General features: G+C 42.0%; 1 protein-coding gene across 1 annotated transcript in view; it reads left to right on the forward strand.

Annotated features, from left to right (window-relative positions):
- Positions 1–5,048: 5,048 nt before the first annotated feature.
- Positions 5,049–23,164, forward strand: part of LOC142384508 (synaptic vesicle glycoprotein 2B-like) — a 60,915-nt gene continuing 42,799 nt past the window's right edge. The window contains exon 1 of the mRNA XM_075470785.1: positions 5,049–5,150. The gene's annotated coding sequence lies outside the window, so the exon portion shown is untranslated. The remainder of the gene's footprint in view (positions 5,151–23,164) is intronic.

The following is a 23,164-nucleotide window of genomic DNA, read 5'->3' on the forward strand; positions in this document are numbered from 1 at the left end:
GTGTGTTTGTGTGTGAGCATCTCTCGCTCTGTGCTGCAGATCTGACCAACTGGTGTCACGCTGATGGAAGTGAAAGGATTAAGGGCATCTGGTCCGAACCAGGCGCATATAAGAGGGGGTCGTCTGTAAAGAAACAGGCACCACGAACCTCGGATGTTCTCCAGACTCGGACTGGGAAGTTTGGATTTGAGATCTGATTAACTTATTTAATGTTGAAACAAGCCAAACAAAATCATTTTCAACACAAGAAATATCTAAAGTCTAAGTAAATTGTAATTATTGGCCGGTTCTATCGAACAGTCGTCTGTTCAACATTCAACCAAAGCAAAGGAAAAGAACACAATAAGTTTAAACTTCACCCTTTAAATCATCACATTTCATATTTCAGAGTTCCTGTTCAGCTCATTAGTCATCTGAATGAAACAGACATTAACTTAAAGGTGCTCAGTGACTGAATGAATCATAAAAATCCCATAAAAGGCTGAAATATCTGCTGAAACTTCTTATAAACTGGAACGACAGGACGAATCACCCTTAAATCATAACATTCAAATCTGAATATCTGATTAAATGGGTCAAACACACTTAAAATACTCCTTCTAAAGTTAATTATACTCGTCAATCAGAACAAGCGTCTGTTATTTTCTGTCAAATCTTTGTGAAATCCTGCAGTTTGCACTTTCATGTTCCCTGATAAACGATCAGCTGGTGATTAACACCGCAGAGTCATTACTTCCTGACTCCTGTGCTCCTACCTGAAGGCAAACAGCAGGCCGTGCATGTGCACCTGTGTGTGCACGTGTGTGTGCTGACTGTTCCCTCCCAGCACGAACGTACTAATGAGCACACAATAGAGGCTCCATATGGCCTGCCTGTGGGGTGGTGGACTGTAAATACATTTAAACACAACAGACTCACAGCCAGTAGATGCTAGCTGCCACCGACATTTCGTTCAACCTGACACGACAGCATCATTTATGCTCCGATTTTCATTTTACAGACAACATAAAACACAGATATAAATGCAAAATAAAGCTAAAAAGCACTGAATACCATTAAAATGATGCTGCATTCACAGGAGGTGCATGATGGTTTGTTTACAAGTTATAAATACACAGTGAACGTGTAGAGTAACATTCTATGTCTGTGCATTATGAAGGTTTAATCTCTTTAATTTGCTTTTACAGCCATAAAAAGGTTCAAACGAAATCAAATCATAATCAAATCAAATTTATTTATATAGCACATTTCATGTACAAAACAATTCAAAGTGCTTCACATAAAATAAAAGCATTGCAGCAGGGAGTGGAAGAAGCATTAAAAATACATAAAAGAATATAAAGAGAAAAAAATAAAATAATTTAAATGAATTTAAAAACAAGCAACAGTCCAGATAAGTTCAAAGATATCGTGCAGATTTCATGCATAGACACATGAGAACAGAAATGTTTTTAACCTGGATTTAAAAATGTCTATGAATCCTTATTTTCATCCCTGCAGTTTTTAACAGGAAATGAACCAGAAAAGTTGTTAGTTTGGTGATCTCACGCTGATGTTTCAGTGTTATATGACAGTTGAGAAATGTGGCAACACTAAACAACTAGCTATATATGTTGCTTTAACTAAATATGTATGCATCAGCTGCTTCTTATGTTAACATGTAACAGAAGTGGGGGGGTTACGCATGCTGCCCTCTACAGGCTGGAAGGCTGAAACAAGCGATTATTGGTAGCTTTCCGAGCATCTTTGGGTTGGGATTTGCAGTGTGCTGCAACAAATTTGACCTGAATGGTAAAGAAGCGGTTATAAAGTCTGAGGGGTGGAAGTATAGGGGATAAAATATAAAGTGTAAAAGAATAGGGGATGAAAGTGCATGTCAAAAATAACAAAAAAGTTTTGATAAAGTAGGAAGTAATTTGATTAATTTCACGCTGATTCGATCGAGTCCTAAATTCACCATTTATCATCTGCAACATAAAAAATAATATATAAATAAAATGAAAACTGAAGGAATGAAAATGTTTCCAAACTGAAATGATGAATCTGAATAAATGGAGGTCAATCCGATACGGGCAGAGGTGGTAGAGCTGGGTTTGGTAGAAAGGTAGAGCTGGGTGTCGTCCGCATAACAATGGAAGCGGATGTTGAATCTGCGGAAAATCTGACCAAGGGGGAAGGAGATGGATGATGAACAGGATAGGGCCGAGTACAGAGCCCTGGGGAACACCAGAAGAGAGGGGAGATGGATGATGAACAGGATAGGGCCGAGTACAGAGCCCTGGGGAACACCAGAGGAGAGGGGAGCTGGATGATGAACAGGATAGGGCCGAGTACAGAGTCCTGGGGAACACCAGAGGAGAGGGGAGCTGGATGATGAACAGGATAGGGCCGAGTACAGAGCCCTGGGGAACACCAGAGGAGAGGGGAGCTGGATGATGAACAGGATAGGGCCTAGTACAGAGTCCTGGGGAACACCAGAGGAGAGGGGAGCTGGATGATGAACAGGATAGGGCCGAGTACAGAGCCCTGGGGAACACCAGAGGAGAGGGGAGCTGGATGATGAACAGGATAGGGCCGAGTACAGAGCCCTGGGGAACACCAGAGGAGAGAGGAGATGGATGATGAACAGGATAGGGCCGAGTACAGAGCCCTGGGGAACGCCAGAGGAGAGGGGAGATGGATGATGAACAGGATAGGGCCGAGTACAGAGTCCTGGGGAACGCCAGAGGAGAGGGGAGATGGATGATGAACAGGATAGGGCCGAGTACAGAGCCCTGGGGAACACCAGAGGAGAGGGGAGCTGGATGATGAACAGGATAGGGCCTAGTACAGAGTCCTGGGGAACACCAGAGGAGAGGGGAGATGGATGATGAACAGGATAGGGCCAAGTACAGAGTCCTGGGGAACACCAGAGGAGAGGGGAGCTGGATGATGAACAGGATAGGGCCTAGTACAGAGTCCTGGGGAACACCAGAGGAGAGGGGAGATGGATGATGAACAGGATAGGGCCGAGTACAGAGCCCTGGGGAACAGCAGAGGAGAGGGGAGCTGGATGATGAACAGGATAGGGCCGAGTACAGAGCCCTGGGGAACGCCAGAGGAGAGGGGAGCTGGATGATGAACAGGATAGGGCCGAGTACAGAGCCCTGGGGAACGCCAGAGGAGAGGGGAGATGGATGATGAACAGGATAGGGCCGAGTACAGAGTCCTGGGGAACGCCAGAGGAGAGGGGAGATGGATGATGAACAGGATAGGGCCGAGTACAGAGCCCTGGGGAACACCAGAGGAGAGGGGAGCTGGATGATGAACAGGATAGGGCCGAGTACAGAGCCCTGGGGAACACCAGAGGAGAGGGGAGCTGGATGATGAACAGGATAGGGCCGAGTACAGAGTCCTGGGGAACACCAGAGGAGAGGGGAGCTGGATGATGAACAGGATAGGGGCGAGTACAGAGCCCTGGGGAACACCAGAGGAGAGGGGAGCTGGATGATGAACAGGATAGGGGCGAGTACAGAGCCCTGGGGAACACCAGAGGAGAGGGGAGATGGTTGGGATATGGAGTTTTTTAACTGGATGAACTGTGCGGCCAGAGAGATTTAAACCAGTCCAGGGGCAGAGGTGGGTAGTAACGAGTTACATTTACTTGAGTAAGTTTTTTAAATAATTCTACTTCTAGGAGTAGTTTTAAATCTCTATACTTTTTACTTTTACTTGAGTAGATGTGTGCAGCAGAAACTGTCCTCTTACTCCGCTACATTAGGCTACAATGAGCTGGTTACTTTTCTTCTTACCTCTTTGGTATTCTACGCCTCATTATTTTTATCCCCCCGCGTACGCCTCATTTTAAATTACAAAAAAAACACATTCAAAATAATCATTCATTAATGAATTTAAAAGTGAACGCCAACCAGCACCTAGAAGAAGACGATGTTCTATTTTAAATTGATATTCACTTAAAAACTCCAACATCGACTAATAAAAACCTTGGACCGACTCATTAATATGTACCATCTGTGTCAGGACTGAGTTTTATGGAGCAACGAGGTTCATGTACGAAGAAGAAGCTTCATTTACTGCGAGGTTCAGCTGAACCAGCTCACCTGAAGGCAGAGTTCTGGATACAGAAAGTCTGGAACAATTCAACATTTCATTTTTTAGCCTTTCTGTGACAGAAGTTGCACACTTTAAATGATAAATGTCTGTTGAGAACTCCAGATTCTGCTTAAAAAATGACAGAATTTGTTGGCAGAAGGAGGTGATAAGGCCCTCATCTTTTACTCTCTTTCTTTTTCTTTCTCCTTCGTTATTTAACGACATGAAGCCGGCGTGGCTGCAGCGGCTGCACGGAGACGGCAGGAGGAAGGTTAAAGAAAAGGGAAAAGATATGGAGAGAAAAGGCAAGGAAGTCGCAGAAAGACAAAGAGGAAAGATAGAAAGAAAGAAAGAAAAAAGAGAAACCGAAAGAAGAGAAGCAGAAAGAAAGAAAGAAAGAAAGAAAGAAAGAAAGAAAGAAGAGAAACCGAAAGAAGAGAAGCAGAAAGAAAGAAAGAAAGAAAGAAAGAAAGAAAGAAAGAAGAGAAACCGAAAGAAGAGAAGCAGAAAGAAAGAAGAGAAGCAGAAAGAAAGAAAGAAAGAAAGAAAGGTAGAAAGAAGAAAAGCAGAAAGGAAGAAAGAAAGAAGAGAAGCAGAAAGAAGGAGGTGATATAAAGCTGTTGAGAAATCATCTCTGCATTCACACTCAATGTGTCACTCCTCCTCCTCCTCATCCTTCCTTCCTCCTGCCTCCATCCTTCCATCCTTCCTTCCCTCTCATCCTCTCATCCCTCCATCCTTCCTTCCCTCTCATCCTTCCATCCCCCTCCCACCGGCCCTCCATCTGCCCTCTCCACGCCCCCCCCCCCAGCAGCCGGATGGCACCTTCCGGCTGCTCCACAGCGCAGAGGTGGACCGTACCACTGTGGGTGTGTGTGGGGGGGTGGCGGCAGCGGGGAGGAGTGCTGCAGAGACGAGGGGAGGAGAGGCTGACTCTAATCTCTCCGTCCTGCCTCCCTGAGCGGATGCTCGTCTCATCCACAGAGTCCACAGCAGATTTAAGGAATTTAAAAACTCCATCTGTTGAGATTTCTTCAGCTTCAGTTTGATGCGTCCCGGTAAGAGAAGTCCTGTTTAATATCGGAGTGTTAAATCGTGTCAGGGTGTGATTTATTTAACTTCTCTGCTTGGTTTGGGATCAATTATTTAACACGCAAAGTGTTTCAGAGAGAACTTTCTGCTCAGATCTCCAGCTGTTGGACTGCAGAGAAACAGCCCGAGGATGATCAGCCTCCAACAAAGTGCAAAGTAAAAGAGGGCATCCGTCTATTTATAACAAGCAGGAAGCTGGAGAGCTTCTGCCCAGCAGGGACTGCTTGCCCACAGCATTATGTAATCAATAGACGCGCAGCAAAGCAAACACTGGGCTCAGGTTACACTCTTTTTAACGCCGTATGTGCGTTGTTTAAAGGCTCCAGACTCTGTTTCTGCCGGGCCAGACTCTGTTTCTGCCGGGCCAGACTCTGTTTCTGCCGGGCCAGACTCTGTTTCTGCCGGGCCAGACTCTGTTTCTGCTGGGCCAGACTCTCTTTCTGTTGGGCCAGACTCTCTTTCTGCTAGGCCAGACTGTGTTTCTGCCGGGCCAGACTCTGTTTCTGCCGGGCCAGACTCTGTTTCTGCTGGGCCAGACTCTGTTTCTGCCGGGCCAGACTCTGTTTCTGCCGGTCCAGACTCTGTTTCTGTTGGGCCAGACTCTGTTTCTGTTGGGCCAGACTCTGTTTCTGCTGGGCCAGACTCTGTTTCTGCCGGGCCAGACTCTGTTTCTGCCGGGTCAGACTCTCTTTCTGCCGGGCCAGACTCTCTTTCTGCCGGGCCAGACTCTGTTTCTGCCGGGCCAGACTCTCTTTCTGCCGGGCCAGACTCTGTTTCTGCCGGGCCAGACTCTGTTTCTGCCGGGCCAGACTCTGTTTCTGTTGGGCCAGACTCTGTTTCTGCAGGGCCAGACTCTGTTTCTGCCGGGCCAGACTCTGTTTCTGCAGGGCCAGACTCTGTTTCTGCAGGGCCAGACTCTGTTTCTGTTGGGCCAGACTCTGTTTCTGCTGGGCCAGACTCTGTTTCTGCCGGGCCAGACTCTGTTTCTGCCGGTCCAGACTCTGTTTCTGTTGGGCCAGACTCTGTTTCTGTTGGGCCAGACTCTGTTTCTGCTGGGCCAGACTCTGTTTCTGCCGGGCCAGACTCTGTTTCTGTTGGGCCAGACTCTGTTTCTGCTGGGCCAGACTCTGTTTCTGCCGGGCCAGACTCTGTTTCTGCCGGTCCAGACTCTGTTTCTGTTGGGCCAGACTCTGTTTCTGTTGGGCCAGACTCTGTTTCTGCTGGGCCAGACTCTGTTTCTGCCGGGCCAGACTCTGTTTCTGCCGGGCCAGACTCTGTTTCTGCCGGGCCAGACTCTGTTTCTGTTGGGCCAGACTCTGTTTCTGCTGGGCCAGACTCTGTTTCTGCCGGGCCAGACTCAGTTTCTGCCGGTCCAGACTCTGTTTCTGTTGGGCCAGACTCTGTTTACAAACCGGTCGATTAGCATCAACTTTGTTTAGTTTAGAAGTAACACGAGTCATGACCTCACAAACCCAACAACGGTGAGGTCCACATTGGTCTATCCTGGCCTGGGTAATTTAACTCTTCCTGCTCTGGTGAAAGGAGAAGCTGGAGGTAGAGGTGAACTGGGGGTAGTACCACCAGCCTCTGGCTCTGAGCCAGTCAGGCTCTGTCTCTCATGATTTCATCTAAATGTAATGCCTGAGAAGGCATTCATTTAACCTTAACCGTTACTAACAGCAGCTTTTACAATAAGGCAAATGGTGCTAACATGATAGGCAGTATTTGTTAGTTTGTTACCTGCAGTGTTAGCCGAGGACATGCTAACGTTGCTAACGTTGCTGGGTTCAGATTCACCGACGTTAATCATTCATTCATAGTTATTGCATGTTGGTAGTATTTCCTCCCTTTGGTGAAATATTCACTTTGCAAGTTGCCCTGTTGTCGTCTTTTTTAGGGATGTGTAATCAAACTTTCGAGCGTTTGTACCGCTTGGGCGCCATGTTTACTGTTGGCTGCTGGCTGCGCTGGACGTCATTCGTGCCCACTGGAATCGATAAGGGAATCGTTTGCAGAATCGCCAAACGATTCCAAGGAATTGAAACACTGGGTACTGGTTCTCAACAAGAACTGGTTTTCGATTCCCATCCCTATAGGTTACCCAAGGATGCTTCCACACTGGGAAACGAACCAGCGATGTTTCGATTGGAGCAGTTTATGTTCAGGTTACATCATCTGTGAAAAGATTCTGTCATCAGGCACAATCTATCCTGAAGTTAAATTAAAAACGTGATTGATTGGCAGAACAAATGACAGAAAATCAATATTTCAATCCTATTTTTTTTTAGTTGGTGAGTTCATTTAGATCCCGATTTAAATGTTGGCTTTTCAGTTTATAAATTTAGCCTTAACTGAGATAAAAACTGATGAATTAGGTTCTATGTTAAACTTCTGATCTGAAAAACCAAAGAAACCAACTTTTACCATCAGTTGAACGCCAACCTGCAACTAGAAGAAGACGATGTTCTATTTTAAATCGATATTCACTTAAAAACTCCAACATCGACTAATAAAAACCTTGGACCGACTCATTAATATGTACCATCTGTGTCAGGACTGAGTTTTATGGAGCAACGAGGTTCATGTACGAAGAAGAAGCTTCATTTACTGCGAGGTTCAGCTGAACCAGCTCACCTGAAGGCAGAGTTCTGGATACAGAAAGTCTGGAACAATTCAACATTTCATTTTTCAGCCTTTATGTGACAGAAGTTGCACACTTTAAATGATAAATGTCGGTTGAGATGAGGCCCTCAGCTTTTACTCTGGTCTCTTTCATTTTCTTTCTCCTTCATTATTTAACGACGATGTCGAAACGCATCACCACATCATCTGCCCGCTGTTCCTGCAGCCGGGTCTCTTCCTGATATTCCTGCTGTGTCCTCATCAGGGGTCGAAGCTCGAACATTTTATGCTCCAGGATCTCACATTTCCCATCAGGATCAAGGAAAAAAAAAAAAAAAAAAAGCTTTAAACTTCCTCCTTTTTCTCCATTTTGCTCCTGCTCTGGATCCTAGACGTCTCCTCTTCACCTCGTCTTGATTTTGGGGTCTTATTCCAGGCGCTACTCGGGCTTCGGACAGCTCAGTTAGCTTAGCAACTTCCCTGTTACCGTGGTTACGCTTAACAACAGATATGCTTTTGAAAAGTAGGAAATCTGAAGCCGATGCAGGAGAGAGACCGCCACCATTCAAACAACCCGCTCTTCTTATTAATGAAGTGTCGGCGTGTTTGTGCATCAAATGAAGCTTAAAACGCTCCTTTTTGTGTTTGCGAGCTCAGAACCTGAAGAGGAAAAGGTGGCCAACAAAGACGGATCAGAACCGCTGTTGTGGAACATGTTACCTCTGAGGCGAGGTTCTGGTTTAACACAAAGTAAGTCCGGCTTTGTTGACCCCTTATGGGTCCCCTGGGGCATCCCTGGGGCCTTCCTGGGGCCTTCCTGGGGCGTCTCTGGGGCCTCCCTGAGGCTTTTCTGGGGCCTCTCTGGGGCCTTCCTGGGGCGTCTCTGGGGCCTCCCTGAGGCTTTCCTGGGGGCCTCTCTGGGGCCTCCCTGAGGCTTTTCTGGGGCCTCCCTGGGGCCTTCCTGGGGGCCTCTCTGGGGCTTTCCTGGGGCCTCCCTGGGGCCCTCCTGGGGGCCTCTCTGGGGCCTCTCTGGGGCCTCCCTGTGGTCCACACATAAAACTGAAATCCATCCCATTCAGCTGACCTCCTTCCATACTCAGTTTACCAGCAGATGATAAACATTGGTGAACACAAAACATCAGGGGCCTGTTGCACAAAAGTAGGATAAAGGATTAAACAGGGATATGTTGGCTATCCTGGATCAACTTATCCGTGATCCAGTTGCACAAAAGTGGGATAGAGGGAAGTGGGATATGTTCAGACGTAAGTTAACATGGAGATTTATTCTGTGAAGCTAGCCTGCTCCAGACCAGGCTAAGTTCCAGGATCTATTTAATCTCATTCCTTATCTCAGTCAGCGGTCGCCACAAATGGAAACCAATATTTATTCCACAGCCTAGAACATTGTTAAAACATTTAACTATACTATCATTATTGAAACATTTGTGATCATTAATTGCAATCATTTTAGATAACTGATGATTTTAGATGAACCACTAGATAATTTAGTTTCCCCACAGACTACACATAAAGTACATCACCATATAAATATAAATACACATTAGAGAGTACCATGATGTTCCTTTATTGAACAAGGATGAAGCAAAGCAAGTAAACCATCAGCTCCTTTCAAAACTGAAGTCACACAGTGCTCTACAAGACAAAAAGCACAGAATCAAAGCATGCAGTTTGAGACAAACTGTTTGTAAAAATGGGCTATACAAATAAAATTGCCTTGCCTATACAGCACAAAAACCTAACAAAAATTCCTCTGCCATTGCAGGCCCAACTTAAATCAACATGCATATTAATTAAAATAATTTAACACATATTGGTCTCTGACCAGCTGACCACAGTCGTCATCCGGGAAGATGGCAGGAGTGTCCCAGTCTATGAGAGCTGGCACTCTGGGGGCCCTCTCCTTTCTCAGGCAGGCCACATTGTGGAGGACAGCACGGGCCACAGTGATATCACATGCCCTGTCTGGGCTGACTCTCAGGTGGGTCAGACACTGAAAGCGTGCCTTCAGTAGGCCAAATGTCATTTCTATCCGGGCCCTTGTTCTGGCATGGGCATGGTTGTGTGCCAGTTGTGCCTCCAGAGGGTCTGCAAATGGAGTGAGCAGAAAAGGCTGGCAGGCGTACCCTCTGTCACCCAGCAATACTCCCAGGAATTCACCTGTGAATACAAAATGTTACCATCACAACCTCATAAGTAGTGACATTCTTAACACAGCCATGATGTTAAAAGTGGTTATCAATAGAGGTTCTGTGGCTCACCTTGTGATAGGCGCCGATAGATCTCTGAGTTCCGAAACACTCTGGAGTCGTGGACCGAGCCGGGCCACTTTGCCACAACATTACTGAACAAATAGTCAGCATTGCAGACCATCTGAAATGATAAGATGTTAAACCAATTAATGCACAGTACAGGCAATGTGTGGGCAGGCACATTCTTAATAAAAAGTTGCTGCCATGTCCATTTTGGTTGCTTGCTTGCGCTTGACTCAGAGCTCGGATCTCGAAAACACATGAGAAGCTATACAGAATCATACGCGGCGGACAGCACAGCTTTATGCCAATTACGCACACAGGCTCCACACGCATCGCGTCTGCAATCATAACTCATCAGGGGAAATCACATTTTGCCAATATTTTAGAGACCCCCCAACATTTCCCAAATCATGTTTTCGGGGGGGTCTCGTGTCAGTTTCAGGGGGTCTCGGATCCCCCGAGTCCCCCGTAGTTCGAACACTGCCTAATTGTGATGGTTTCAGTGGAGTGGTGAGTGTGTATTTGTGCACTACTTACGCATTCAGGCGGTCAGCAATGGTTTGCCACGCTTGCTCCCTTTGTTTTTTTAACTGTGGCAGTATTTCCTTTTTGTTTTATTTTCTCCTTCACCTCTTCATATGCTTCCATTAATAATTCTTGCTCCGCTGGGGAGAAATACGCCGCCCTTGTTGCCATGGTGAATCAGTGAATCTATGATCGATCTTGGGGTCTATTTAAGAAAGCCGTGTGCAGCACTTATCCAGGATCGCTTTCACCTGGCTTGATAAATCCGTGTCTGCTCATCCTGGATTGGCCTTTGTGCAACCAACTAAGCCTGGGCGCCATGTTTTGGATTCCTTGAACCTGGCTAAGTAACTCATCCTGGATGTCTAAATCCTACTTTTGTGCAACGGGCCCCTGATCTGTGAACAAAGCAAAATGGATCAAATTTAAATGTATCAACAGACGTTTCTCCTATTTAAGTTATAAGAAGTCAAACTATATCTCGTACAGATGTATTTGTAAATAATTTAACATCTGCTGCTTTTACTTTAAAGGGGAACTCCGGGGCATTTGAAGCGTGTTTCCATTGCTAGAGGTTGTCAAATACTGATAGTAGGACACAGAGAGGTGCAGATCTGTGCTCCCTGTGTGGAGATCGCTCTGTCCGCACAGCATGTCATGCGAGGCTAATACGTGGTGGCTAAGGGGCAAGCGCTAACCCTTCCACGTAAAACAACAACTTGCACTCTGCAGAAACGTCACACCACTTTATATACCATCTGACAATAAAGTCACAAGCCTTACCATCAAAACCATATGCATGGTTCTGACATTACTGGCATGGGGACGTTACAAAACAACTTTATAAACAGCATGTAACTCACCGGCTGGTTGTAGGCTCGCGCATGTGAAAGCCCAAAAGAGTCGATGGAGAATAATCCCATATACAAAACAATTATGTTCTCTAGAAAAACTGCGTTCAAGTATTTAAAACATTACAACAATATTACTGGGCATGTATTGTTGTAATGTTTTAAATACTTGAACGCAGTTTTTCTAGAGAACATAATTGTTTTGTATATGGGATTATTCTCCATCGACTCTTTTGGGCTTTCACATGCGCGAGCCTACAACCAGCCGGCGAGTTACATGCTGTTTATAAAGTTGTTTTGTAACGTCCCCATGCCAGTAATGTGAGAACCATGCATATGGTTTTGATGGTAAGGCTTGTGACTTTATTGTCGGATGGTTTATAAAGTGGTGTGACGTTTCTGCAGTGTGCAAGTTGTTGTTTTACGTGGAAGGGTTAGCGCTTGCCCCTTAGCCACCACGTATTAGCCTCACATGACAGGCTGAGCGAACAGAGCAATCTCCACACAGGGAGCGCAGATACGCACCTCTCTGTGTCATACTATCAGTATTTGACAACCTCTAGCAATGGAAACACGCTTCAAATGCCCCGGAGTTCCCCTTTAACTAGCACTGGTTAACTGGTTTAGGTGTCTATGCAAATGACTGGAAAACATACCAGATTTTATAGAGTGAAGACAGTCATTGGCCACAATCCGTCAAACTGAAAATCATTCGATTGAGACCCTCAGAGCAGACAGAAAACCATTCATACAAGTATTTATTATTAGCAGGAGAACAAAAATGAATGCAGACAAACCCGGCAGGACAAGCAAACATTAAGGAAATATAAACGGGTTTTATGCCTATAAATGTGTTTACGTTGACATGCAGGAACTCCAGAATAGTTCTTTAAAAGCAGCCGAGCAGCTTGCTTCTGCTCCAGTTTGAAACAGTAAATGTTTCAGTGTTCACAGTCAGAGTGTCTGCTGCTGTGCACAGAGAGGAGATGCATTATTAATCTGGTCTAAATGATGATGCTGGAGCTTTCTCTGCAGCTGCCTCTGCTCACAGCTGCTTTCCTGCCTCTGCTCGCTCGGTTTGTTGGATTATTTCCACCATCAGGAAACTGAAGACATGAAAACAGGCTGCAGGTGCAGCTTTTATCACCTGTTTCCTCTGAGTCAGGTACACAAAGTGCAGCTTTTAAAGTTTGGGTTATATTCTGTGGTTATATTCTGTGGTTATATTCTGTGGTTATGTTCTGTGGTTATATTCTGTGGTTATATTCTGTGGTTATATTCTGTGGTTATGTTCTGTGGTTATAATCTGTGGTTATGTTCTGTGGTTATATTCTGTGGTTATATTCTGGGATTATATTCTGGGGTTATATTCTGGGGTTATATTCTGTGGTTATATTCTGTGGTTATATTCTGGGGTTATATTCTGTGATTATATTCTGTGGTTATGTTCAGGGGTTATATTCTGTGGTTATATTCTGGAGTTATATTCTGTGGTTATATTCTAGGGTTATATTCTGGAGTTATATTCTGTGGTTATATTCTGGAGTTATATTCTGGGGTTATGTTCTGTGGTTATATTCTGGAGTTATATTCTGTGGTTATATTCTGGGGTTATGTTCTGTGGTTATATTCTGGAGTTATATTCTGGGGTTATATTCTGGAGTTATATTCTGGGGTTATATTCTGTGGTTATATTCTGGGGTTATGTTCTGTGGTTATATTCTGGGGTTATATTCTGGAGTTATATTCTGTGGTTATATTCTAGGGTTATATTCTGGGGTTATGTTCTGTGGTTATATTCTGGAGTTATATTCTGGGGTTATATTCTGTGGTTATATTCTGGGGTTATGTTCTGTGGTTATATTCTGGGGTTATGTTCTGTGGTTATATTCTGGAGTTATATTCTGTGGTTATATTCTGGAGTTATATTCTGGGGTTATATTCTGTGGTTATATTCTGGGGTTATGTTCTGTGGTTATATTCTGGGGTTATATTCTGGAGTTATATTCTGTGGTTATATTCTAGGGTTATATTCTGGAGTTATATTCTGTGGTTATATTCTGGAGTTATATTCTGGGGTTATATTCTGTGGTTATATTCTGGGGTTATGTTCTGTGGTTATATTCTGGAGTTATATTCTGGGGTTATATTCTGTGGTTATATTCTGGGGTTATGTTCTGTGGTTATATTCTGGGGTTATATTCTGGAGTTATATTCTGGGGTTATATTCTGGGGTTATATTCTGGGGTTATATTCTGGGGTTATATTCTGTGATTATATTCTGTGGTTATGTTCAGGGGTTATATTCTGTGGTTATATTCTGGGGTAATATTCTGGGGTTATATTCTGTGGTTATATTCTGGGGTAATATTCTGGGGTTATATTCTGGGGTTATATTCTGTGGTTATGTTCTGTGGTTATATTCTGTGGTTATGTTCAGGGGTAATATTCTGGGGTTATATTCTGTGGTTATGTTCTGTGGTTATATTCTGTGGTTATGTTCCGGGGTTATATTCTGTGGTTATGTTCTGGGGTTATATTCTGGGGTTATATTCTGTGGTTATATTATGTGGTTATATTCTGTGGTTATATTATGTGGTTATATTATGTGGTTATATTCTGTGGTTATATTCTGGGGTTATATTCTGGGGTTATATTCTGTGGTTATATTCTGTGGTTATGTTCCGGGGTTATATTCTGTGGTTATGTTCTGGGGTTATATTCTGGGGTTATATTCTGTGGTTATATTCTGTGGTTATATTCTGTGGTTATATTATGTGGTTATATTCTGTGGTTATATTCTGTGGTTATATTCTGTGGTTATATTCTGGGGTTATATTCTGTGGTTATATTCTGGGGTTATATTCTGTGGTTATATTCTGTGGTTATATTCTGGGGTTATATTCTGTGGTTATATTCTGTGGTTATATTCTGTGGTTATATTCTGGGGTTATATTCTGTGGTTATATTCTGTGGTTATGTTCTGTGGTTATATTCTGTGGTTATATTCTGTGGTTATATTCTGTGGTTATATTCTGTGATTATATTCTGTGGTTATATTCTGTGGTTATATTCTGTGGTTATGTTCAGGGGTTATATTCTGGGGTTATATTCTGGGGTTATGTTTAGGGGTTATATTCTGTGGTTATATTCTGGGGTTATATTCTGTGGTTATATTCTGGGGTTATATTCTGGGGTTATATTCTGGGGTTATATTCTGTGGTTATATTCTGTGGTTATATTCTGGGGTTATATTCTGTGATTATATTCTGTGGTTATATTCTGGGGTTATATTCTGTGGTTATATTCTGTGGTTATATTCTGGGGTTATATTCTGGGGTTATATTCTGGGGTTATATTCTGTGGTTATATTCTGTGGTTATATTCTGTGGTTATATTCTGGGGTTATATTCTGGGGTTATATTTTGGGGTTATATTCTGTGGTTATATTCTGGGGTTATATTCTGGGGTTATATTCTGTGGTTATATTCTGTGGTTATGTTCAGGGGTTATATTCTGGGGTTATATTCTGGGGTTATTTTCTGTGGTTATATTCTGTGGTTATGTTCTGTGGTTATATTCTGTGGTTATATTCTGTGATTATATTCTGTGGTTATATTCTGTGGTTATGTTCAGGGGTTATATTCTGGGGTTATATTCTGGGGTTATGTTTAGGGGTTATATTCTGTGGTTATATTCTGGGGTTATATTCTGTGGTTATATTCTGGGGTTATATTCTGGGGTTATATTCTGGGGTTATATTCTGGGGTTATATTCTGTGGTTATGTTTAGGGGTTATATTCTGGGGTTATATTCTGGGGTTATATTCTGGGGTTATATTCTGGGGTTATATTCTGGGGTTATATTCTGTGGTTATGTTTAGGGGTTATATTCTGTGGTTATATTCTGTGATTATATTCTGTGGTTATGTTCAGGGGTAATATTCTGGGGTTATATTCTGTGGTTATATTCAGGGGTTATATTTTGTGGTTATATTCTGGGGTTATATTCTGGGGTTATATTCTGTGATTATATTCTGTGGTTATATTCTGGGGTTATATTCTGTGATTATATTCTGTGGTTATGTTCAGGGGTTATATTCTGGGGTTATATTCTGTGGTTATATTCTGTGGTTATATTCTGGGGTTATATTCTGGGGTTATATTCTGGGGTTATGTTCTGGGGTTATATTTTGGGGTTATATTCTGTGGTTATGTTCAGGGGTTATATTCTGGGGTTATATTCTGGGGTTATATTCTGTGGTTATATTCTGGGGTTATATTCTGTGGTTATATTCTGGGGTTATATTCTGTGGTTATGTTCAGGGGTAATATTCTGGGGTTATATTCTGGGGTTATATTCTGTGGTTATATTCTGGGGTTATATTCTGTGGTTATATTCTGGGGTTATATTCTGTGGTTATATTCTGGGGTTATATTCTGTGGTTATATTCTGGGGTTATATTCTGTGGTTATATTCTGTGGTTATGTTCAGGGGTTATATTCTGTGGTTATATTCTGTGGTTATGTTCAGGGGTTATATTCTGGGGTTATGTTCAGGGATTATATTCTGGGGTTATTTTCTGGGGTTATATTCTGTGGTTATATTCTGTGGTTATATTCTGTGGTTATATTCTGGGGTTATGTTCAGGGATTATATTCTGGGGTTATATTCTGGGGTTATATTCTGGGGTTATATTCTGGGGTTATGTTCAGGGATTATATTCTGTGGTTATATTCTGGGGTTATATTCTGGGGTTATATTCTGGGGTTATGTTCAGGGGTTATATTCTGTGGTTATATTCTGTGGTTATGTTCAGGGGTTATATTCTGTGGTTATGTTCTGGGATTATATTCTGTGGTTATATTCTGTGGTTATATTCTGTGGTTATGTTCAGGGGTTATATTCTGTGGTTATATTCTGGGGTTATGTTCAGGGATTATATTCTGGGGTTATATTCTGGGGTTATATTCTGGGGTAATATTCTGTGGTTATATTCTGGGGTTATGTTCAGGGGTTATATTCTGTGGTTATGTTCAGGGATTATATTCTGTGGTTATGTTCAGGGGTTATATTCTGGGGTTATATTCTGTGGTTATATTCTGGGGTTATGTTCAGGGATTATATTCTGTGGTTATGTTCAGGGGTTATATTCTGGGGTTATATTCTGGGGTTATATTCTGGGGTTATGTTCAGGGATTATATTCTGTGGTTATATTCTGGGGTTATATTCTGTGGTTATGTTCTGGGGTTATGTTCAGGGATTATATTCTGTGGTTATGTTCAGAGGTTATATTCTGGGGTTATATTCTGTGGTTATATTCTGGGGTTATATTCTGGGGTTATATTCTGTGGTTATGTTCAGGGATTATATTCTGTGGTTATGTTCAGGGGTTATATTCTGTGGTTATATTCTGGGGTTATGTTCAGGGATTATATTCTGGGGTTATGTTCAGGGATTATATTTTGTTGTTACATTCTGTGGTTATATTCTGGGGTTATATTCTGGGGTTTTATTCTCTGGTTATATTCTGTGGTTATATTCTGTGGTCAGGTGATCGCTTATTGTACCAGCAGCTATGAGGGTTTAACTGCCTTCAGGATCATTGTGGAGCAATTATTATTGGAGCTTCTGTTGTTGAATCATATGTTAATTGTTAAGTTTGTCTAATGTAATTATTTTTTCTCTTGTGCTCTGATAATCCTTTCCAACCCTCTTCTAGGGATGGGAATTGATAAGATTTTTATGATTCCAATTCCATTTTCGATTCTGCTTAACGATTCGGTTCTTTGTCGGTTCCCTTATCGATTCTCATTTGGAGAAAAAGGAAAACAAACCGGTCGATTAGCATCAACTTTGTTTAGTTTAGAAGTAACACGAGTCGTGACCTCACAAACCCAACAACGGTGAGGTCCACATTGGTCTATCCTGGCCTGGGTAATTGAACTCTTCCTGCTCTGGTGAAAGGAGAAGCTGGAGGTAGAGGTGAACTGGGGGTAGCACCACCAGCCTCTGGCTCTGAGCCAGTCAGGCTCTGTCTCTCATGATTTCATCTAAATGTAATGCCTGAGAAGGCATTCATTTAACCTTAACCGTTACTAACAGTAGCTTTTACAATCAGGCAAATGGCGCTAACATGATAGGCAGTGTTAGTTAGTTAGTTTGTTGGTTAGTTACCTGCAGTGTTAGCCGAGGACATGCTAACGTTGCTAACGTTGCTGGGTTCAGATTCACCAACGTTAATCATTCATTCATAGTTATTGCATGTTGGTAGTATTTCCTCCCTTTGGTGAAATATTCACTTTGCAAGTTGCCCTGTTGTCGTCTTTTTTAGGGATGTGTAACCAAACTTTCGAGCGTTTGTACCGCTTGGGCGCCATGTTTACTGTTGACTGCTGGCTGCGTGGTGACGTCATTCGCGCCCACTGGAATCGATAAGGGAATCGTTTGCAAAATCGCCAAACGATTCCAAGGAATTGAAACACTGGGAACCGGTTCTCAACTAGAACCGGTTTTTGATTCCCATCCCTACTGTCTACCTCACGGTTTATATAACCAATCAGAGGTGATTTGGATGATGATGCTAATCAGACATCATTTTCCTGGTTAACATCCTTTCTTTAGCAGTTATATGCAGTTATATGCAGTTATTAACTCTTCTGTCTGTCAGCATACAGACTGGCATCAAACTCTTTAACCAGATCGAACGTCAGGCAGATTTTTCATGTAGATAAATGCCACTGCATGAGTTATTTACCTTTCTTAACATCCTGTGATGTGACTCAGCATCCTGCACAGGGATGTTAGGAAGCTTATAGCTGCCACAGAATTTGGATCTTCTTAGTAATAATTAGATGTTTATTAGCTTGAGTTTGAGTCTGAATCTGAGTAATTCTGCAGAGCGTTGTTGAGCTTGTTGTTTTCTCACAGAGACGGTAGAACACGACCATCAGATAAATCACATTTGTTATGAGGAGGGAGTCTGTCGGAACAGACTGATAAAGGTGAATTATTCCTCTGATGAAACAGATAAAAGTGGCTCAGGTCTGAGCACATTTTAATTTCCTGCCGGCCTGCATGTGGATCACAGCTGTTCATCACCTCTGCTGAGTCTGTCTTTATCTCTTGTTGGTGCTTTTTGACTGAATGAAGAGCAGAGGAAACAAAACACATCTGAGAAAAATCCCTCTTTCTAAAGATTTTGTGATTCTTTCTGCTTTGAATTTCCCAAAAAATCGAATCCTAAACCAGAAATCAGAATCTTAATACCTCATAATTAAGCTGCTGTCGTTGGCCTCTCCACAGTTTCAGTGAAAAATGATCCAAACATCCTGAGAAAACATGATTAACAAACAATATTTTGGTGATTTCTTTGTAGCTCTGCTGTGTCACAGTTATTCAGCACCCGCACAGCTCTTTTTTTTTATGACAAACTACAGCGTAATACTGCCAAATAAACTCTACACACTGGAAAAAATGCCCTCCAAAAAATAAGTTAAAAGAAACAACAAATAAAAGAAGTTTTTGCTTGAAATAAGCAAAAAAATCTGCCAATGGAACTAGTGAAAATCAGCTTGTCAAGATTTCTTGAAATAAGATGTGATATTTAGGACTTTTGAGATAAAAGTGATCTTGAAATTAGCTTAAAAACCTCTTCAAATAAAAAAAAAAAGCTTGTTTCATGTGAAATCCGACTCAAAACAATTTGTTTTCAAGACTTTTTCACTTAACAAGATATTCCAGATGTATTGTATTAAAACAAGTCCCTATATCTGGCTGAAATGGTGCTTGTTAGGCAGTTGTGTCTGATATTAAGTGTAATGAGATATTTGGACTAGAAATGAGACAAATATACTTGGTAAGACTTTTATTTTTTCCAGTGCAAGGACACAGAATGAACTTAATCTGGGATGCAGAAATACATTTGGCAGGTTTTTTGAGTGAATAAACAGTAAATAGATGCAATATTACTTTTTCCCACTTTGTTTCAAGCTCTGCTCTCACAGTTTAACACCAACAGCAACTCTACAGACATATTATAGCTCTCATTTCAGAAATATCCTCAGCGTCAGACACAATTCATTCAGTAAGCAGGTTAAATGGCCTAAATGAAGCTGTAAGCAGAGACTAACGATGATAAGGCAGAAGGATGTTTAATGGATGAGCCTCAGCGTTTGCAGCTGAAACCTCCATCTTGGTTTTTCATAGTTCATGAACTTTAAAAGTGAAAAAAATCACAACAGTCGAGCTCGAAACTTAACCAAGCACCGGCTGCATCATAAACGAACAGTTCAGGGTTGAATTTAATTGGAATTGTCCTCATTCGGAGCTCTCAGGGGTTGAACGGGCACCACAGAGAGGCGAGCAGAGGAAGTGAGGGCAGACATGAGGAGAGAGGAGATGCATTTAACAGAATGAGATGTCCTCTATTTCATTATTTCTGCCAGGTGAGCATTAAATCATCTTGTGACCAATTTATTTCTAATACAGTTTGAAGTGTCGGATTCACACTGGAAAAAATCAGTCTTACCAAGTATATTTGTCTCATTTCTAGTCAAAATATCTCATTACACTTAATATAAGACACAACTGCCTAACAAGCACCATTTCAGCCAGATATAGGGACTTGTTTTAATACAATACATCTGGAATATCTTGTTAAATGAAAAAGTCTTGAAAACAAATTGTTTTGAGTCGGATTTCACATGAAACAAGCTTTTTTTTTTCATTTGAAGAGGTTTTTAAGCTAATTTCAAGATCACTTTTATCTCAAAAGTCCCAAATATCACATTTTATTTCAAGAAATCTGGACAAGCCGATTTTCAGTAGTTCCATTGGCAGATTTTTTTGCTTATTTCAAGCAAAAACGTCTTTTATTTGTTGTTTTTTTTAACTTATTTTTGGAGGGGCATTTTTTCCAGTGCATGTGTTCTCCTCCTTCTTAAGCCCCGTACACACACGTCGCTGCTATTTACTCGCTCACTCGGTCACTCGCTTGGGTGCTTTTGCTGACTTGGTTGTGTAGAAGTTGGGTGGCCACTGTTTGGAGAACACTGGGGGAACGTCACCTGTCAATAATCTGTATTCTGCATTTTAATTGGCTACTCGCTTTTACTCGCTTTACTCGCGTCGCTCGAAGTTGAAATATGTTCATCTCGGAATTCGCCCACATCGCATCGCTTGTACTCTCCTCGCCTCCTCGCCTCGCGTGAACACATAGACATTCTATTGACTTCACTCGCTGAGCGAGTAAATAGCAGCGACGTGTGTGTACGGGGCTTTAAGCGGCAGGTACCAAAAAATGTCTGAGTACCCTTCCTTATAGCTCCCCTTACAAGCCTCCTCTCTCCAGGATTCTTCTTCCTCTAAGTGCATTTTAGGGTTTGAAACATCCTTCTTCATATTTAGTAGAAATCAATTTCCAGGATTATTTTATAAATAATTATGATTACAATGAATTGAATTCCAATTGGCTTGAATTGGACTTTATTATCTATCTATTATTTATTATTAGATGAACGTTCTTCTTCCCTCCTCTCTGAGGACTCTCTTCAGTCACATTTATCCTACAGTATCGTCCAGAGACCAGAGCTGTTTTACATCCCTGATAACATTTCAGAGGTCACATAAGATGCTGGTAGAAACACCGACTCTTCCTTATTTTACCCCCAGCACCGACAGTAAGCTTATCACTATCTTCTCACCAACCCTCACACTTTCTTTGACAGTTTGCCCGAGCTTTGCTGGTTATTTATTCCTTAAATCTCCTCGGTAGAATGTATTTTAGTTTGGCTTCACTTATCCATAACCACCTGAAGTATGGAAGTTTTTCTGTGCCATCAGAGTTTGGATACGAATTTCTAATATTGAATTTATACAGCATCAAAAATCAGACTTTGAATTTGAAAAACCAACAGTGTAAAAAAAAATCAATTTCTAAAAACAAAATTCAGTGTAAAAACATTAAAACATCTAAATTCAATGGAAAAAATTCAGTACAAAAAATATCAACATCTAAAAATTAGGTGGAAAAAAATTCCAAAAAAATTGAATTTTTTTCCACCTAATTTTTAGATGTTGAATTATTTTACACTGAATTTTTAGATGTTGATATTTTTTGTACTGAATTTTTTCCATTGAATTTAGATGTTTTAATGTTTTTACACTGAATTTTGTTTTTAGAAATTGATTTTTTTTTACACTGTTGGTTTTTCAAATTCAAAGTCTGCTTTTTGATGCTGTAAAAATTCAATATTAGAAATTCGTATTCAAACTATGATGGCACAGAAAAACTTCCATACCGAAGGGAGGACGGAAGGATGGAGGGAAGTCACGTCTCAGCATCTGTGTTTTTATCAGATTATCCAGCGAATGTGAAGGAAACCTTTCTAACAGAAAATCCGGCTCATCGGGCATCTTTCCATCAGCTGGTTTGAATAAACATGGAGGCGGGTCGTTTCATCTTCATCCTTTAAAAGCAGAAACAGCTGTTCAGTCGTGTTAGTGACGAGTTCAGAACTGATGGACAGAAGCTGTTTACACCCCCTTAACTTAGGTCTGAGTACAGATAGAACCAGAGCAAAACGATGCTGAATCCTGTGGAACAAAGTGGAGAATGAATCCAGAGGTGTTCACATTAATGAGGCTCTGATGCTAACCGGGCGAGTGTTGCTGTGACGGCTGCTGAACAAAGTGGGAAACTGCCCAGAGTCCCGTCTTTACCTTTCAAAGAGGATGCGATTGAATTAGTCGGAGTGAGCTGTCATAGAGCAGCAGCGGCAGTTAATCACACAGTTAGAAACGAACTAATCCTGCACCTCAGAGTCATAAATCTGCAGAGTCCATTATCTGCCATGTCTGAGTGTGCTGAGGCTCGGGAAGCTGTGGATGTGTGTGACGAGTTAATAACTCCCAACGGCTTCAGTCTCAGTTCAGTAATTCCATGACACTCAACTAATGGGCAGGAATGACTCAGATATATACGCTCATTATGTGATCAGCCCGGTGATAAACAACAAGAGCAGAGACGAGAGGAGGAAGAAAAACAGATGGACGGATGGACGAGGAAACAGAATGTAGTAAAGTTATGTGGCCTCAATGGTTTGTTCAACAGCTTCGATTCTGTTTAGAGGAGAAGAACGCAGAAATGTGTGAATAACCTCTCAGGTGAACGCATGACACATCACACTGTGGCTGTGTTCCAAACCGCATACTTCTCCTACTACTCCTACTAACTTTTTGAGTTGGTATGCCAGTTTGAGTAAGCAGAAGTTCCCAGATGCATACTAGATTCTCCTAAATGTTGGTATGCATCATGAGGTTACTACTCATACTCAAACTACCCAAGATGCAACGTAACGTGACGTCGCCGATCGTCATTTCCTGTCAAAACGGCAGTTTCAAGCTAGCTACAACGAGGGTAGGTTCACTTCCTGTTTTCAAAACAAAAGCACCAATTGTATGGTAATGGCTTTCCCTATGATAAAAGGCAACGGGTATTTTATTTTGTGAAAATAACCGGAAGTGCGTTGCTCACTGCGGCTAGCTTTAGTAGCGCCGAATTCGTGGGAACAAAATTGTAAACAGCCGGTATTTTGTCAGGTTTTCAACACGTTGGGGATCTAAACGACTACTTTCTCACCTGAAAATGTTTCAAATGTTGCTAAAGTTTACAGAGTTTAGAGCTTAAGAGAAATCAGCTTCAGGCC

This window comes from Odontesthes bonariensis, chromosome 7, assembly GCF_027942865.1.
Source record: "Odontesthes bonariensis isolate fOdoBon6 chromosome 7, fOdoBon6.hap1, whole genome shotgun sequence".
Lineage (NCBI taxonomy): Eukaryota > Metazoa > Chordata > Actinopteri > Atheriniformes > Atherinopsidae > Odontesthes > Odontesthes bonariensis.